The sequence below is a fragment of the Gymnoscopelus microlampas genome (assembly GCF_963454915.1).
Source record: "Gymnoscopelus microlampas genome assembly, chromosome: 14".
Classification (NCBI taxonomy): Eukaryota; Metazoa; Chordata; class Actinopteri; order Myctophiformes; family Myctophidae; genus Gymnoscopelus; species Gymnoscopelus microlampas.
Window position 1 is genome coordinate 21,615,565 of NC_139951.1, and position 16,649 is coordinate 21,632,213.

Genomic DNA, 16,649 nt, shown 5'->3' on the forward strand with positions numbered 1-16,649 from the left:
CCTAACATTCATCGAGCTCTGGACTTAGTACATTTTTTTCCGTTTCGGTAGTGACACTACCGAAACGAAAAAAAACGTTCCCCCAAAAACCTGTTAGGAGTACGTTTCAGGCAATTTAAAGTTGATTGGTAGTGACTTTTTTGTGACTTTTTTTTTGGTCCCTAACATTCATCGAGCTCCGGACTTAGTAATTTCTTTTCCGTTTCGGTAGTGACACTACCGAAACGAAAAAAATAAAGTTCCCCCAAAAACCTGTTAGGAGTACGTTTCAGGCAATTTAAAGTTGATTGGTAGTGACTTTTTTGTGACTTTGTTTTTGGTCCCTAACATTCATCGAGCTCTGGACTTACTCATTTTTTTTCCGTTTCGGTAGTGACACTACCGAAACGAAAAAAAAAAAAATGTTCCCCCAAAAACCTGTTAGGAGTACGTTTCAGGCAATTTAAAGTTTATTGGTAGTGACTTTTTTTTTGGTCCCTAACATTCATCGAGCTCTGGACTTAGTACATTTTTTTCCGTTTCGGTAGTGACACTAGCGAAACGAAAAAAAAAAATGTTCCCCCAAAAACCGTTAGGAGTACGTTTCAGGCAATTTAAAGTTGATTGGTAGTGACTTTTTTGTGACTTTTTTTTTGGTCCCTAACATTCATCGAGCTCTGGACTTACTCATTTTTTTTCCGTTTCGGTAGTGACACTACCGAAACGAAAAAAAAAAAAATGTTCCCCCAAAAACCTGTTAGGAGTACGTTTCAGGCAATTTAAAGTTTATTGGTAGTGACTTTTTTTTTGGTCCCTAACATTCATCGAGCTCTGGACTTAGTACATTTTTTTCCGTTTCGGTAGTGACACTAGCGAAACGAAAAAAAAAAATGTTCCCCCAAAAACCGTTAGGAGTACGTTTCAGGCAATTTAAAGTTGATTGGTAGTGACTTTTTTGTGACTTTTTTTTTGGTCCCTAACATTCATCGAGCTCTGGACTTAGTACATTTTTTTCCGTTTCGGTAGTGACACTAACGAAACGAAAGAAAAATTGTTCCCCCAAAAACCTGTTAGGAGTACGTTTCAGGCAATTTAAAGTTGATTGGTATTGACTTTTTTTTTGGTCCCTAACATTCATCGAGCTCTGGACTTAGTAAATTTTTTTCCGTTTCGGTAGTGACACTACCGAAACGAAAAAAAAAAAAGGTTCCCCCAAAAACCTGTTAGGAGTACGTTTCAGGCAGTTTAAAGTTGATTGGTAGTGACTTCTTTTTTGGTCCCTAACATTCATTGAGCTCTGGACTTAGTAAATTTTTTTCCGTTTCGGTAGTGACACTACCGAAACGAAAAAAAAAAAGTTCCCCCAAAAAACCTGTTAGGAGTACGTTTCAGGCAATTTAAAGTTGATTGGTAGTGACTTTTTTTTTGGTCCCTAACATTCATCGAGCTCTGGACTTAGTACATTTTTTTCCGTTTCGGTAGTGACACTACCGAAACGAAAAAAAAACGTTCCCCCAAAAACCTGTTAGGAGTACGTTTCAGGCAATTTAAAGTTTATTGGTAGTGACTTTTTTTTTGGTCCCTAACATTCATCGAGCTCTGGACTTAGTACATTTTTTTCCGTTTCGGTAGTGACACTAGCGAAACGAAAAAAAAAAATGTTCCCCCAAAAACCGTTAGGAGTACGTTTCAGGCAATTTAAAGTTGATTGGTAGTGACTTTTTTGTGACTTTTTTTTTGGTCCCTAACATTCATCGAGCTCTGGACTTAGTACATTTTTTTCCGTTTCGGTAGTGACACTAACGAAACGAAAGAAAAATTGTTCCCCCAAAAACCTGTTAGGAGTACGTTTCAGGCAATTTAAAGTTGATTGGTATTGACTTTTTTTTTGGTCCCTAACATTCATCGAGCTCTGGACTTAGTAAATTTTTTTCCGTTTCGGTAGTGACACTACCGAAACGAAAAAAAAAAAGGTTCCCCCAAAAACCTGTTAGGAGTACGTTTCAGGCAGTTTAAAGTTGATTGGTAGTGACTTCTTTTTTGGTCCCTAACATTCATTGAGCTCTGGACTTAGTAAATTTTTTTCCGTTTCGGTAGTGACACTACCGAAACGAAAAAAAAAAAGTTCCCCCAAAAAACCTGTTAGGAGTACGTTTCAGGCAATTTAAAGTTGATTGGTAGTGACTTTTTTTTTGGTCCCTAACATTCATCGAGCTCTGGACTTAGTACATTTTTTTCCGTTTCGGTAGTGACACTACCGAAACGAAAAAAAAACGTTCCCCCAAAAACCTGTTAGGAGTACGTTTCAGGCAATTTAAAGTTGATTGGTAGTGACTTTTTTGTGACTTTTTTTTTGGTCCCTAACATTCATCGAGCTCCGGACTTAGTAATTTCTTTTCCGTTTCGGTAGTGACACTACCGAAACGAAAAAAAGAAAGTTCCCCCAAAAACCTGTTAGGAGTACGTTTCAGGCAATTTAAAGTTGATTGGTAGTGACTTTTTTGTGACTTTGTTTTTGGTCCCTAACATTCATCGAGCTCTGGACTTACTCATTTTTTTTCCGTTTCGGTAGTGACACTACCGAAACGAAAAAAAAAAAAATGTTCCCCCAAAAACCTGTTAGGAGTACGTTTCAGGCAATTTAAAGTTTATTGGTAGTGACTTTTTTTTTGGTCCCTAACATTCATCGAGCTCTGGACTTAGTACATTTTTTTCCGTTTCGGTAGTGACACTAGCGAAACGAAAAAAAAAAATGTTCCCCCAAAAACCGTTAGGAGTACGTTTCAGGCAATTTAAAGTTGATTGGTAGTGACTTTTTTGTGACTTTTTTTTTGGTCCCTAACATTCATCGAGCTCTGGACTTAGTACATTTTTTTCCGTTTCGGTAGTGACACTAGCGAAACGAAAAAAAAAAATGTTCCCCCAAAAACCTGTTAGGGGTACGTTTCAGGCAATTTAAAGTTGATTGGTAGTGACTTTTTTTTTGGTCCCTAACATTCATCGAGCTCTGGACTATGTAAATTTTCTTTTTACCGAAACGTTTTGCCGAAACGTTTTGCCAAAACGAACGTTTTGGAAAATCGTCCCCCCAAAAACCTGTTAGGAGTACGTTTCAGGCAATTTAGAGTTGATTGGTAGTACTTTTTAGTGACTTTTTTTTTCGTCCCTAACATTCATCGAGCTCTGGACTTGGTAAATTTTCTTTTTACCGAAACGTTTGCCGAAACGAAAGTTTTGGAAAATCGTCCCCCCAAAAACCTGTTAGGAGTACGTTTCAGGCAATTTAGAGTTGATTGGTAGTACTTTTTAGTGACTTTTTTTTTCGTCCCTAACATTCATCGAGCTCTGGTATATGTAAATTTTCTTTTTACCGAAACGTTTTGCCGAAACGAAAGTTTTGGAAAATCGTCCCCCCAAAAACCTGTTAGGAGTACTTTTCAGGCAATTTAAAGTTGATTGGTAGTACTTTTTAGTGACTTTTTTTTTCGTCCCTAACATTCATCGAGCTCTGGACTATGTAAATTTTCTTTTTACCGAAACGTTTTGCCGAAACGAAAGTTTTGGAAAAATGTTCCCCCAAAAACCGTTAGGAGTACGTTTCAGGCAATTTAAAGTTGATTGGTAGTGACTTTTTTGTGACTTTTTTTTTGGTCCCTAACATTCATCGAGCTCTGGACATAGTACATTTTTTTCCGTTTCGGTAGTGACACTACCGAAACGAAAAAAAAAAAATGTTCCCCCAAAAACCTGTTAGGGGTACGTTTCAGGCAATTTAAAGTTGATTGGTAGTGACTTTTTTTTTGGTCCCTAACATTCATCGAGCTCTGGACTATGTAAATTTTCTTTTTACCGAAACGTTTTGCCGAAACGTTTTGCCGAAACGAACGTTTTGGAAAATCGTCCCCCCAAAAACCTGTTAGGAGTACGTTTCAGGCAATTTAGAGTTGATTGGTAGTACTTTTTAGTGACTTTTTTTTTCGTCCCTAACATTCATCGAGCTCTGGTATATGTAAATTTTCTTTTTACCGAAACGTTTTGCCGAAACGAAAGTTTTGGAAAATCGTCCCCCCAAAAACCTGTTAGGAGTACTTTTCAGGCAATTTAAAGTTGATTGGTAGTACTTTTTAGTTTTCATCCCTAACATTCATCGAGCTCTGGACTATGTAAATTTTCTTTTTACCGAAACGTTTTGCCGAAACGAAAGTTTTGGAAAATCGTCCCCCCAAAAACCTGTTAGGAGTACGTTTCAGGCAATTTAGAGTTGATTGGTAGTACTTTTTAGTGACTTTTTTTTTCGTCCCTAACATTCATCGAGCTCTGGACTGGAAAAGTGCTGGTGACGAAAAAATGCTGGTGATGAAAAATGACGAAAAATGCTGGTGACGAAAAAATGCTGGTGACGAAAAATTACGAAAAATGCTGGTGTCGAAAAAATGCTGGTGGCGAAAAAATGCTGGTGACGAAAAATGACGAAAAATGCAGGTGACGAAAAATGACGAAAAATGCTGGTGACGAAAAATGCTGGTGACGAAAAATGACGAAAAATGCTGGTGACGAAAAAATGCTGGTGACGAAAAATGACGAAAAATGCTGGTGACGAAAAATGCTGGTGACGAAAAAATGCTGGTGACGAAAAATGACGAAAAATGCTGGTGACGAAAAATGACGAAAAATGCTGGTGACGAAAAATGACGAAAAATGCTGGTGACGAAAAAATGCTGGTGACGAAAAATGACGAAAAATGCTGGTGACGAAAAAATGCTGGTGACGAAAAATGACGAAAAATGCTGGTGACGAAAAAATGCTGGTGACGAAAAATGACGAAAAATGCTGGTGACGAAAAATGACGAAAAAAGCTGGTGACGAAAAATACTGGTGACGAAAAATGCTGGTGACGAAAAAATGCTGGTGACGAAAAATGACGAAAAATGCTGGTGACGAAAAATGACGAAAAATGCTGGTGACGAAAAAATGCTGGTGACGAAAAATGCTGGTGACGAAAAATGACGAAAAATGCTGGTGACGAAAAATGACGAAAAATGCTGGTGACGAAAAATGACAAAAAATGCTGGTGACGAAAAAATGCTGGTGACGAAAAATGACGAAAAATGCTGGTGACGAAAAAATTTTGCCGAAACGAAAGTTTTGGAAAATCGTCCCCCCAAAAACCTGTTAGGAGTACGTTTCAGGCAATTTAGAGTTGATTGGTAGCAGTGGCGTAGCCAGAAAGCTGGCAGCAGCTGGGCATGGGGATTTGTGGGTGGGCACTCATGCACGCGCGATTTTTTTCGGTTATTATAGGTTAAAATCTTAATTTTTTGCGCAATTTGCGGGTCTTTTGCGGGTTTATTATGTTATTTAATTGTTATTTTTGCCTTAATTTTCATGAAAACATTGACAGGTCGCAAATAATGCCCCGTTGTCCGCCTCCTCCGCGCGTCCGCAGTCCGCGGCTGTCCGCCTCCACTCACAGAGCACAGGGACAGTTCACAAGCAGAAAAAATGTTTTCTTCTTTTTTTTTTTGGGTGGGCACAACAGCCAGGTGGGTGGGCACAACAGCCAGGTGGGTGGGCCCAGGCCTACCTATGCCCACCCGTGGCTACGCCCCTGATTGGTAGTACTTTTTAGTGACTCTTTTTTCCCGTCCCTAACATTCGTCACCAGCAAAAATGCTGGTGACGAAAAAATGCTGGTGACGAAAAATGACGAAAAATCCTGGTGACGAAAAATGGTGGTGACGAAAAATGACGAAAAATGCTGGTGACGAAAAAATGCTGGTGACGAAAAATGACGAAAAATGCTGGTGACGAAAAATGACGAAAAATACTGGTGACGAAAAATGACGAAAAATGCTGGTGACGAAAAAATGCTGGTGACGAAAAATGACGAAAAATGCTGGTGACGAAAAATGACGAAAAATGCTGGTGACAAAAAAATGCTGGTGACGAAAAATGACGAAAAATGCTGGTGACGAAAAAATGCTGGTGACGAAAAATGCTGGTGACGAAAAATGACGAAAAATGCTGGTGACGAAAAAATGCTGGTGACGAAAAATTACGAAAAATGCTGGTGACGAAAAATGCTGGTGACAAAAAAATGCTGGTGACGAAAAATGACGAAAAATGCTGGTGACGAGAAAATGCTGGTGACGAAAAATGCTGGTGACGAAAAATGACGAAAAATGCTGGTGACGAAAAAATGCTGGTGACGAAAAATGACGAAAAATGCTGGTGACGAAAAATGACGAAAAATGCTGGTGACGAAAAAATGCTGGTGACGAAAAATGACGAAAAATGCTGGTGACGAAAAAATGCTGGTGACGAAAAATTACGAAAAATGCTGGTGACGAAAAATGCTGGTGACGAAAAAATGCTGGTGACGAAAAATGACGAAAAATGCTGGTGACGAAAAATGCTGGTGACGAAAAATGCTGGTGACGAAAAAATGCTGGTGACGAAAAATGACGAAAAATGCTGGTGACGAAAAAATGCTGGTGACGAAAAATGACAAAAAATGCTGGTGACGAAAAATGACGAAAAATGCTGGTGACGAAAAAATGCTGGTGACGAAAAATGGCGAAAAATGCTGGTGACGAAAAAATGCTGGTGACGAAAAATGACGAAAAATGCTGGTGACGAAAAAATGCTGGTGCCGAAAAATGACGAAAAATGCTGGTGACGAAAAAATGCTGGTGATTGGTAGTACTTTGTAGTGACTTTTTTTGGTCCCTAACAGTCATCGAGCTCTGGACTTATTTTTTCACCATTGTGTCACTACCGAAACGAAAGTTTGTCACTACCGAAACGAAGGTTTAAATCCGAAAAAATCACTAAGTGTGGAGGCCAAAATCGTCCCCCCAAAAACCTGTTAGGAGTACGTTTCAGGCAACCGAAACGAAAATTACCAATCAACTCTAAATTGCCTGAAACGTACTCCTAACAGGTTTTTGGGGGGACGATTTTGGCCTCCACACTTTCGAAAATTACCAATCAACTCTAAATTGTCTGAAACGTGCTCCTAACAGGTTTTTGGGGGGACGATTTTGGCCTCCACAGTTAGTGATTTTTTCGGATTTAACTTTCGTTTCGGTAGTGACAAACCAGCATTTTTTGTCATTTTTCGTCACCAGCATTTTTTCGCCACCAGCATTTTTCGTCATTTTTCGTCACCAGCATTTTTTCGTCACCAGCATTTTTCGTCATTTTTCGTCACCAGCATTTTTTCGTCACCAGCATTTTTCGTCACCAGCATTTTTCGTCATTTTTCGTCACCAGCATTTTTTCGTCACCAGCATTTTTTCGTCACCAGCATTTTTCGTCATTTTTGGTGACGAAAAACCTGTTAAAAAACCTGACGAAAAATGACGAACAATGCTGGTGACGAAAAATGCTGGTGACGAAAAATGACGAAAAATGCTGGTGACGAAAAAATGCTGGTGACGAAAAATGACGAAAAATGCTGGTGACGAAAAATACTGGTGACGAAAAATGACGAAAAATGCTGGTGACGAAAAATGCTGGTGACGAAAAATGACGAAAAATGCTGGTGACAAAAAAATGCTGGTGACGAAAAAATGCTGGTGACGAAAAATGACGAAAAATGCTGGTGACGAAAAATGCTGGTGACGAAAAAATGCTGGTGACGAAAAAATGCTGGTGACGAAAAAATGCTGGTGACGAAAAATGACGAAAAATGCTGGTGACGAAAAATGACGAAAAATGCTGGTGACGAAAAAATGCTGGTGACGAAAAGTGACGAAAAATGCTGGTGACAAAAAAATGCTGGTGACGAAAAATGACGAAAAATGCTGGTGACGAAAAATGACGAAAAATGCTGGTGACGAAAAAATGCTGGTGACGAAAAGTGACGAAAAATGCTGGTGACAAAAAAATGCTGGTGACGAAAAATGACGAAAAATACTGGTGGCGAAAAATGACGAAAAATGCTGGTGACGAAAAATGCTGGTGACGAAAAATGACGAAAAATGCTGGTGACAAAAAAATGCTGGTGACGAAAAATGACGAAAAATGCTGGTGACGAAAAAATGCTGGTGACGAAAAATGCTGGTGACGAAAAAATGCTGGTGACGAAAAAATGCTGGTGACGAAAAAATGCTGGTGACGAAAAATGACGAAAAATGCTGGTGACGAAAAATGACGAAAAATGCTGGTGACGAAAAAATGCTGGTGACGAAAAGTGACGAAAAATGCTGGTGACGAAAAAAGACGAAAAATGCTGGTGCGAAAAAATGCTGGTGACGAAAAATGACGAAAAATGCTGGTGACGAAAAATGCTGGTGACGAAAAAATGCTGGTGACGAAAAATGACGAAAAATGCTGGTGACGAAAAATGCTGGTGACGAAAAAATGCTGGTGACGAAAAATGACGAAAAATGCTGGTGACGAAAAATGCTGGTAACGAAAAAATGCTGGTGACGAAAAATGAAGAAAAATGCTGGTGACGAAAAAATGCTGGTGACGAAAAATGACAAAAAATGCTGGTGACGAAAAATGACGAAAAATGCTGGTGACGAAAAAATGCTGGTGACGAAAAATGACGAAAAATGCTGGTGACGAAAAATGACGAAAAATGCTGGTGACGAAAAATGACGAAAAATGCTGGTGACGAAAAAATGCTGGTGACGAAAAAATGCTGGTGACGAAAAATGACGAAAAATGCTGGTGACGAAAAAATGCTGGTGCCGAAAAATGACGAAAAATGCTGGTGACGAAAAAATGCTGGTGATTGGTAGTACTTTGTAGTGACTTTTTTTGGTCCCTAACAGTCATCGAGCTCTGGACTTAGTAAATTTATTTTTTCACCATTGTGTCACTACCGAAACGAAAGTTTGTCACTACCGAAACGAAAGTTTAAATCCGAAAAAATCACTAAGTGTGGAGGCCAAAATCGTCCCCCCAAAAACCTGTTAGGAGTGCGTTTCAGGCAACCGAAACGAAAATTACCAATCAACTCTAAATTGCCTGAAACGTACTCCTAACAGGTTTTTTGGGGGGACGATTTTGGCCTCCACACTTTCGAAAATTACCAATCAACTCTAAATTGTCTGAAACGTACTCCTAACAGGTTTTTGGGGGGACGATTTTGGCCTCCACAGTTAGTGATTTTTTCGGATTTAACTTTCGTTTCGGTAGTGACAAACCAGCATTTTTCGTCATTTTTCGTCACCAGCATTTTTTCGTCACCAGCATTTTTCGTCATTTTTCGTCACCAGCATTTTTTCGTCACCAGCATTTTTCGTCATTTTTCGTCACCAGCATTTTTTCGTCACCAGCATTTTTCGTCATTTTTCGTCACCAGCATTCTTTCGTCACCAGCATTTTTCGTCATTTTTCGTCACCAGCATTTTTTCGTCACCAGCATTTTTTCGTCACCAGCATTTTTCGTCATTTTTGGTGACGAAAAACCTGACGAAAAACCTGACGAAAAATGACGAAAAATGCTGGTGACGAAAAATGCTGGTGACGAAAAATGACGAAAAATGCTGGTGACGAAAAAATGCTGGTGACGAAAAATGACGAAAAATGCTGGTGACGAAAAATGCCGAAAAATACTGGTGACGAAAAATGACGAAAAATGCTGGTGACGAAAAAATGCTGGTGACGAAAAATGACGAAAAATGCTGGTGACGAAAAATGACGAAAAATGCTGGTGACAAAAAAATGCTGGTGACGAAAAATGACGAAAAATGCTGGTGACGAAAAAATGCTGGTGACGAAAAATGCTGGTGACGAAAAAATGCTGGTGACGAAAAAATGCTGGTGACGAAAAATGCTGGTGACGAAAAATGACGAAAAATGCTGGTGACGAAAAATGACGAAAAATGCTGGTGACGAAAAAATGCTGGTGACGAAAAATGACGAAAAATGCTGGTGACGAAAAATTACGAAAAATGCTGGTGACGAAAAAATGCTGGTGACGAAAAATGACGAAAAATGCTGGTGACGAAAAATTACGAAAAATGCTGGTGACGAAAAATGACGAAAAATGCTGGTGACGAAAAATGCTGGTGACGAAAAATGACGAAAAATGCTGGTGACGAAAAAATGCTGGTGACGAAAAATGACGAAAAATGCTGGTGACGAAGACTGCTGGTGACGAAAAAATGCTGGTGACGAAAAATGACGAAAAATGCTGGTGACGAAAAATGCTGGTGACGAAAAATGACGAAAAATGCTGGTGACGAAAAATGACGAAAAATGCTGGTGACGAAAAATGACGAAAAATGCTGGTGACGAAAAAATGCTGGTGACGAAAAATGACGAAAAATGCTGGTGACGAAAAATGCTGGTGACGAAAAAATGCTGGTGACGAAAAATGACGAAAAATGCTGGTGACGAAAAATGCTGGTGACGAAAAAATGCTGGTGACGAAAAATGACGAAAAATGCTGGTGACGAAAAATGACGAAAAATGCTGGTGACGAAAAATGACGAAAAATGCTGGTGACGAAAAAATGCTGGTGACGAAAAATGGCGAAAAATGCTGGTGACGAAAAAATGCTGGTGACGAAAAATGACGAAAAATGCTGGTGACGAAAAAATGCTGGTGACGAAAAATGACGAAAAATGCTGGTGACGAAAAAATGCTGGTGACGAAAAATGACGAAAAATGCTGATGACGAAAAATGACGAAAAATGCTGGTGACGAAAAAATGCTGGTGACGAAAAATGACGAAAAATGCTGGTGACGAAAAATTACGAAAAATGCTGGTGACGAAAAAATGCTGGTGACGAAAAATGACGAAAAATGCTGGTGACGAAAAATTACGAAAAATGCTGGTGACGAAAAATGACGAAAAATGCTGGTGACGAAAAATGCTGGTGACGAAAAATGACGAAAAATGCTGGTGACGAAAAAATGCTGGTGACGAAAAGATGACGAAAAATGCTGGTGACGAAGAATGCTGGTGACGAAAAAATGCTGGTGACGAAAAATGACGAAAAATGCTGGTGACGAAAAATGCTGGTGACGAAAAATGACGAAAAATGCTGGTGACGAAAAAATGCTGGTGACGAAAAATGACGAAAAATGCTGGTGACGAAAAATGACGAAAAATGCTGGTGACGAAAAAATGCTGGTGACGAAAAATGACGAAAAATGCTGGTGACGAAAAATGCTGGTGACGAAAAAATGCTGGTGACGAAAAATGACGAAAAATGCTGGTGACGAAAAATGACGAAAAATGCTGGTGACGAAAAATGCTGGTGACGAAAAAATGCTGGTGACGAAAAATGACTAAAAATGCTGGTGACGAAAAATGACGAAAAATGCTGGTGACGAAAAATGACGAAAAATGCTGGTGACGAAAAAATGCTGGTGACGAAAAATGGCGAAAAATGCTGGTGACGAAAAAATGCTGGTGACGAAAAATGACGAAAAATGCTGGTGACGAAAAAATGCTGGTGACGAAAAATGACGAAAAATGCTGGTGACGAAAAAATGCTGGTGACGAAAAATGACGAAAAATGCTGGTTTGTCACTACCGAAACGAAAGTTAAATCCGAAAAAATCACTAACTGTGGAGGCCAAAATCGTCCCCCCAAAAACCTGTTAGGAGTACGTTTCAGACAATTTAGAGTTGATTGGTAATTTTCGAAAGTGTGGAGGCCAAAATCGTCCCCCCAAAAACCTGTTAGGAGTACGTTTCAGGCAATTTAGAGTTGATTGGTAATTTTCGTTTCGGTTGCCTGAAACGTACTCCTAACAGGTTTTTGGGGGGACGATTTTGGCCTCCACACTTAGTGATTTTTTCGGATTTAAACTTTCGTTTCGGTAGTGACAAACTTTCGTTTCGGTAGTGACACAATGGTGAAAAAATAAATTTACTAAGTCCAGAGCTCGATGACTGTTAGGGACCAAAAAAAGTCACTACAAAGTACTACCAATCAACTCTAAATTGCCTAAAACGTACTCCTAACAGGTTTTTGGGGGGACGATTTTGGCCTGCACACCTAGTGATTTTTTCGGATTTAACTTTCGTTTCGGTAAAATAAATTTTACCGAAACGAAAATTACCAATCAACTCTAAATTGCCTGAAACATACTCCTAACAGGTTTTGGGGGGGACGATTTTGGCCTCCACACTTAGTGATTTTTTCGGATTTAACTTTCGCTTCGGTAAAATAAATTTACCAATCAACTCTAAATTGCCTGAAACGTACTCCTAACAGGTTTTTTGGGGGACGATTTTGGCCTCCACACTTAGTGATTTTTTTCGGATTTAACTTTTGTTTGGAGGCCAAAATCGTCCCCCCAAAAACCTGTTAGGAGTACGTTTCAGGCAATTTAGAGTTGATTGGTAATTTTCGTTTCGGTTGCCTGAAACGTACTCCTAACAGGTTTTTGGGGGGACGATTTTGGCCTCCACACTTAGTGATTTTTTCGGATTTAAACTTTCGTTTCGGTAGTGACAAACTTTCGTTTCGGTAGTGACACAATGGTGAAAAAATAAATTTACTAAGTCCAGAGCTCGATGACTGTTAGGGACCAAAAAAAGTCACTACAAAGTACTACCAATCAACTCTAAATTGCCTAAAACGTACTCCTAACAGGTTTTTGGGGGGACGATTTTGGCCTGCACACCTAGTGATTTTTTCGGATTTAACTTTCGTTTCGGTAAAATAAATTTTACCGAAACGAAAATTACCAATCAACTCTAAATTGCCTGAAACATACTCCTAACAGGTTTTGGGGGGGACGATTTTGGCCTCCACACTTAGTGATTTTTTCGGATTTAACTTTCGCTTCGGTAAAATAAATTTACCAATCAACTCTAAATTGCCTGAAACGTACTCCTAACAGGTTTTTTGGGGGACGATTTTGGCCTCCACACTTACTGATTTTTTTCGGATTTAACTTTTGTTTCGGTAAAATAAATTTTACCGGTAAAAAAATAAATTTTACCGAAACGAAAATTACCAATCAACTCTAAATTGCCTGAAACGTACTCCTAACAGGTTTTTGGGGGGACGATTTTGGCCTCCACACTTAGTGATTTTTTCGGATTTAACTTTCGTTTCGGTAAAATAAATTTACCAATCAACTCTAAATTGCCCGAAACGTACTCCTAACAGGTTTTTTGGGGGACGATTTTGGCCTCCACGCTTAGTGATTTTTTCGGATTTAACTTTCGTTTCGGTAAAATAAATTTACCGAAACGAAAATTACCAATCAACTCTAAATTGCCTGAAACGTACTCCTAACAGGTTTCTGGGGGGACGATTTTGGCCTCCACAATTAGTGATTTTTTCGGATTTAACTTTCGTTTCGGTAGTGACAAACTTTCGTTTCGGTAGTGACACAATGGTGAAAAAATAAATTTACTAAGTCCAGAGCTCGATGAATGTTAGGGACCAAAAAAAGTCACTACAAAGTACTACCAATCAACTCTAAATTGCCTAAAACGTACTCCTAACAGGTTTTTGGGGGGACGATTTTGGCCTGCACACTTAGTGATTTTTTCGGATTTAACTTTCGTTTCGGTAAAATTAATTTTACCGAAACGAAAATTACCAATCAACTCTAAATTGCCTGAAACGTACTCCTAACAGGTTTTTGGGGGGACGATTTTGGCCTCCACACTTAGTGATTTTTTCGGATTTAACTTTCGTTTCGGTAAAATAAATTTTACCGAAACGAAAATTACCAATCAACTCTAAATTGCCTGAAACGTACTCCTAATAGGTTTTTGGGGGGACGATTTTGGCCTCCACACTTAGTGATTTTTTCGGATTTAACTTTCGTTTCGGTAAAATAAATTTACCAATCAACTCTAAATTGCCTGAAACGTACTCCTAACAGGTTTTTTGGGGGGACGATTTTGGCCTCCACACTTAGTGATTTTTTCGGATTTAACTTTCGTTTCGGTAAAATAAATTTTACCGAAATTGTAGATTGTAGATTAGTAGGCTAGGCTATAATGCCAATATTCACTCCTCATGCTTAAGCCTAACTGAATTATATATATATGGACTTGTATATAAATTGTATATATTTTTGGACGACTTCTGCATTTAATTTGTCGGCAATACTTTGCCACGCTTTCTCCCTGGATCCATGTATTGCGGCCGTGTTTCCTTTCTTGCTTATTATACATTTTACTTCCTCGTATGATTCCGGGGAGACATCACATGTCTCTTTTGGGTCTTGAGTCAAGACCCCGGCTCCCGGGGAGACATCACATTTCTCTTTTGACTTTCTCTTTTTTTTTTTTTCTTATAATTTTTATCCCACGATTTTGTAACCCACATTTTTTTCACCCAGTGCCAATTGCCTATGTAATCCTGGGCACTACCTACCCTCTGCCAGCCTAGGGAGAGCCCAAGCTGAAGCTCATGCCTCCTTCAATGCATGAGGAGCAAGCAGGCCGCTTCTTATCACCCGACAGGGGGGAGTTTCCCTGGTTGGACATAGCGCGTGGAAGGAACACGTTATTCCAACCAGTTCCCTTCTCCTCCATCAGGCGCCCCGGCTGACCAGGGGGAGGCAGTATAGTGACCAGGATTACTACATGTTTTTGTGAGGGTATTAACTACCCTAGGAGAGAACATGCAAACTCCACACAGAGTAGGCCCTTTCACCAACCCCACCTAGGGTATGGGCGCCGATGACGTGGAGGAGAGAACACGCCCCCAGCACCCACAGCGTCCCTGGCGGGAATCGAACCCAGGACCTTCTAGCCGTGAGGCCTCTTTTGACTCTTTAAGTCTTGGGACTCAAGACCCAAAAGTGAAATTTGATGTCTCCCCGGGAGCCTGGGTCTTGACTCAAGACTCTTTTGGGTCTTGAGTCTTGGGACTCAAGATCCCAAAGAGAAATTTGATGTCTCCCCAGGAGCCAGGACCCAAGCCTCAAGACTCTTGAGCTAAAAAGTTTGTGAACCACTGACATTTAGAACAGTGGTTTTCAACCTTTTTCATGCCAAGGACCCCTAAATTGATATACCTTTGGCCGCGGACCCCCATCTGAAAATGTTTTCACCTGTAGGCTACTCACCTGGCATAAAAGGGGCTCTGAGAGCAGCTTGAGCCATTCATTACTAAACTACAACATGAAGAGACCACCACTGAAGAATTGATTGATTGATTATACTTGCATATTATTTTTATTAACGTTTTTCAGTTTTGTAGTCAGTGTGTGTAGTGTTGTTGTTAACTTGTTTCCCCCGAGATTTTCCCCCGAGTAAGGGGGAATCTCGCCTGCCCTAAATGTAATTCCTTATGAGCTGCTGCAGTGCTGCTGTTCAGCCACAGAGAAGAACGCCGCTTTGGTTTTTGGCTCCATGATTGGTCAAGTTCAAGGATTCTGCTATCAACTTTATTGTTTTTGATTAAATAATTACAATCAATGAAAAGCTTGTAAAGCCCTCGATATGTCTGAAATTCAGAGCGTAAGATTCAGACTCTGAATATCCTGAGTGAGTCACACATGGAGGCTTTTCACAGTACACCAACTTTTTAATGACACATAAAGGCATACAGCACTTATACACATTTTTGAAGAATTATTTACAAAATAGAGCCGATGGATGCATTACACATGTATAAAAATATGCATTACATCTATATAAATATGTACACAATGTGCAAAACGTATGGCATACAAACAGTGTTGCCAGATTCTGTGAGAGAAACAAGCAACCAGGTCTAGGAAAACCAGCCCAAAAGAAGCGGATATGGGCCACATGAGCACTTTAACATATACATCAGCTATTTGAAAATAGACGATCTTCAAGGTCACAACGTTGTGAGCTTGTAGATTGGCTATTTTCAAATAAAATATTGCGGGGAACTTATAATAAGCAGATCTGGCAACCCAGCATACAAACAACACAAGAGGCATGGGGTGGTGCAGGGCAGTGATGGATAGTAGACTATGATGGTTGTCAGTGGACATAAGTGATAAAACATCATGATGCTGCCTCAGTTCTGGCCCCAATAATACATTGAATTTAAAGTGCACATGCACCACACCTGTATGAAGTGCTTTGTCTGGAACTAGTTTTCTAGTACTTATGTGGGGAAAGCTCTACATCAAGTACAAGGCAGGATCTCACATGCCGCTCTGTGTATAAAGGGAGATCAGCCATCAAGACTTATTGCTTTGAAGCGGCCCGTCCATAACCATTACTCATGATGACAGAGCAGCCCATGGGAAGTGGCATCACATGATCGAGTTCATGAAAAATAAAAAATAAAGGGTCTAGGATGAAACACATTCTAGAATGCTGACAACAGTTTTGTATTCATACGCCTTATATATAAAGTAAAAAAGTACGACAATCTAAAAACCAAAGATATACAGATAAAACCTTCTCCGACATAATATGCTGAAAATGATTATGATTTCTTTTTCACAACTCAAAAACGTGATAAATAGAAAAACAAATGTGTGAAATTAAGATATTCAATGTGATATTATGTTCCACTGCCATATTTGGCAAAGAAAAAAAAAGTGTATATATATTGTACTTTGACAGCCCTACAGCTAACACTTTTAAAAAAAAAGAAAAAAGACAAAACAACAACACTGTGAACGACAAATTCCTCTAGAGGTTAAAACAATAAACAGAAACGAACAACTCACTTTTTCTATCCCTTCTACACACGGAAAAAAGAAGAAAAGAAAAACATAGTTCAGAAGCAGACGAC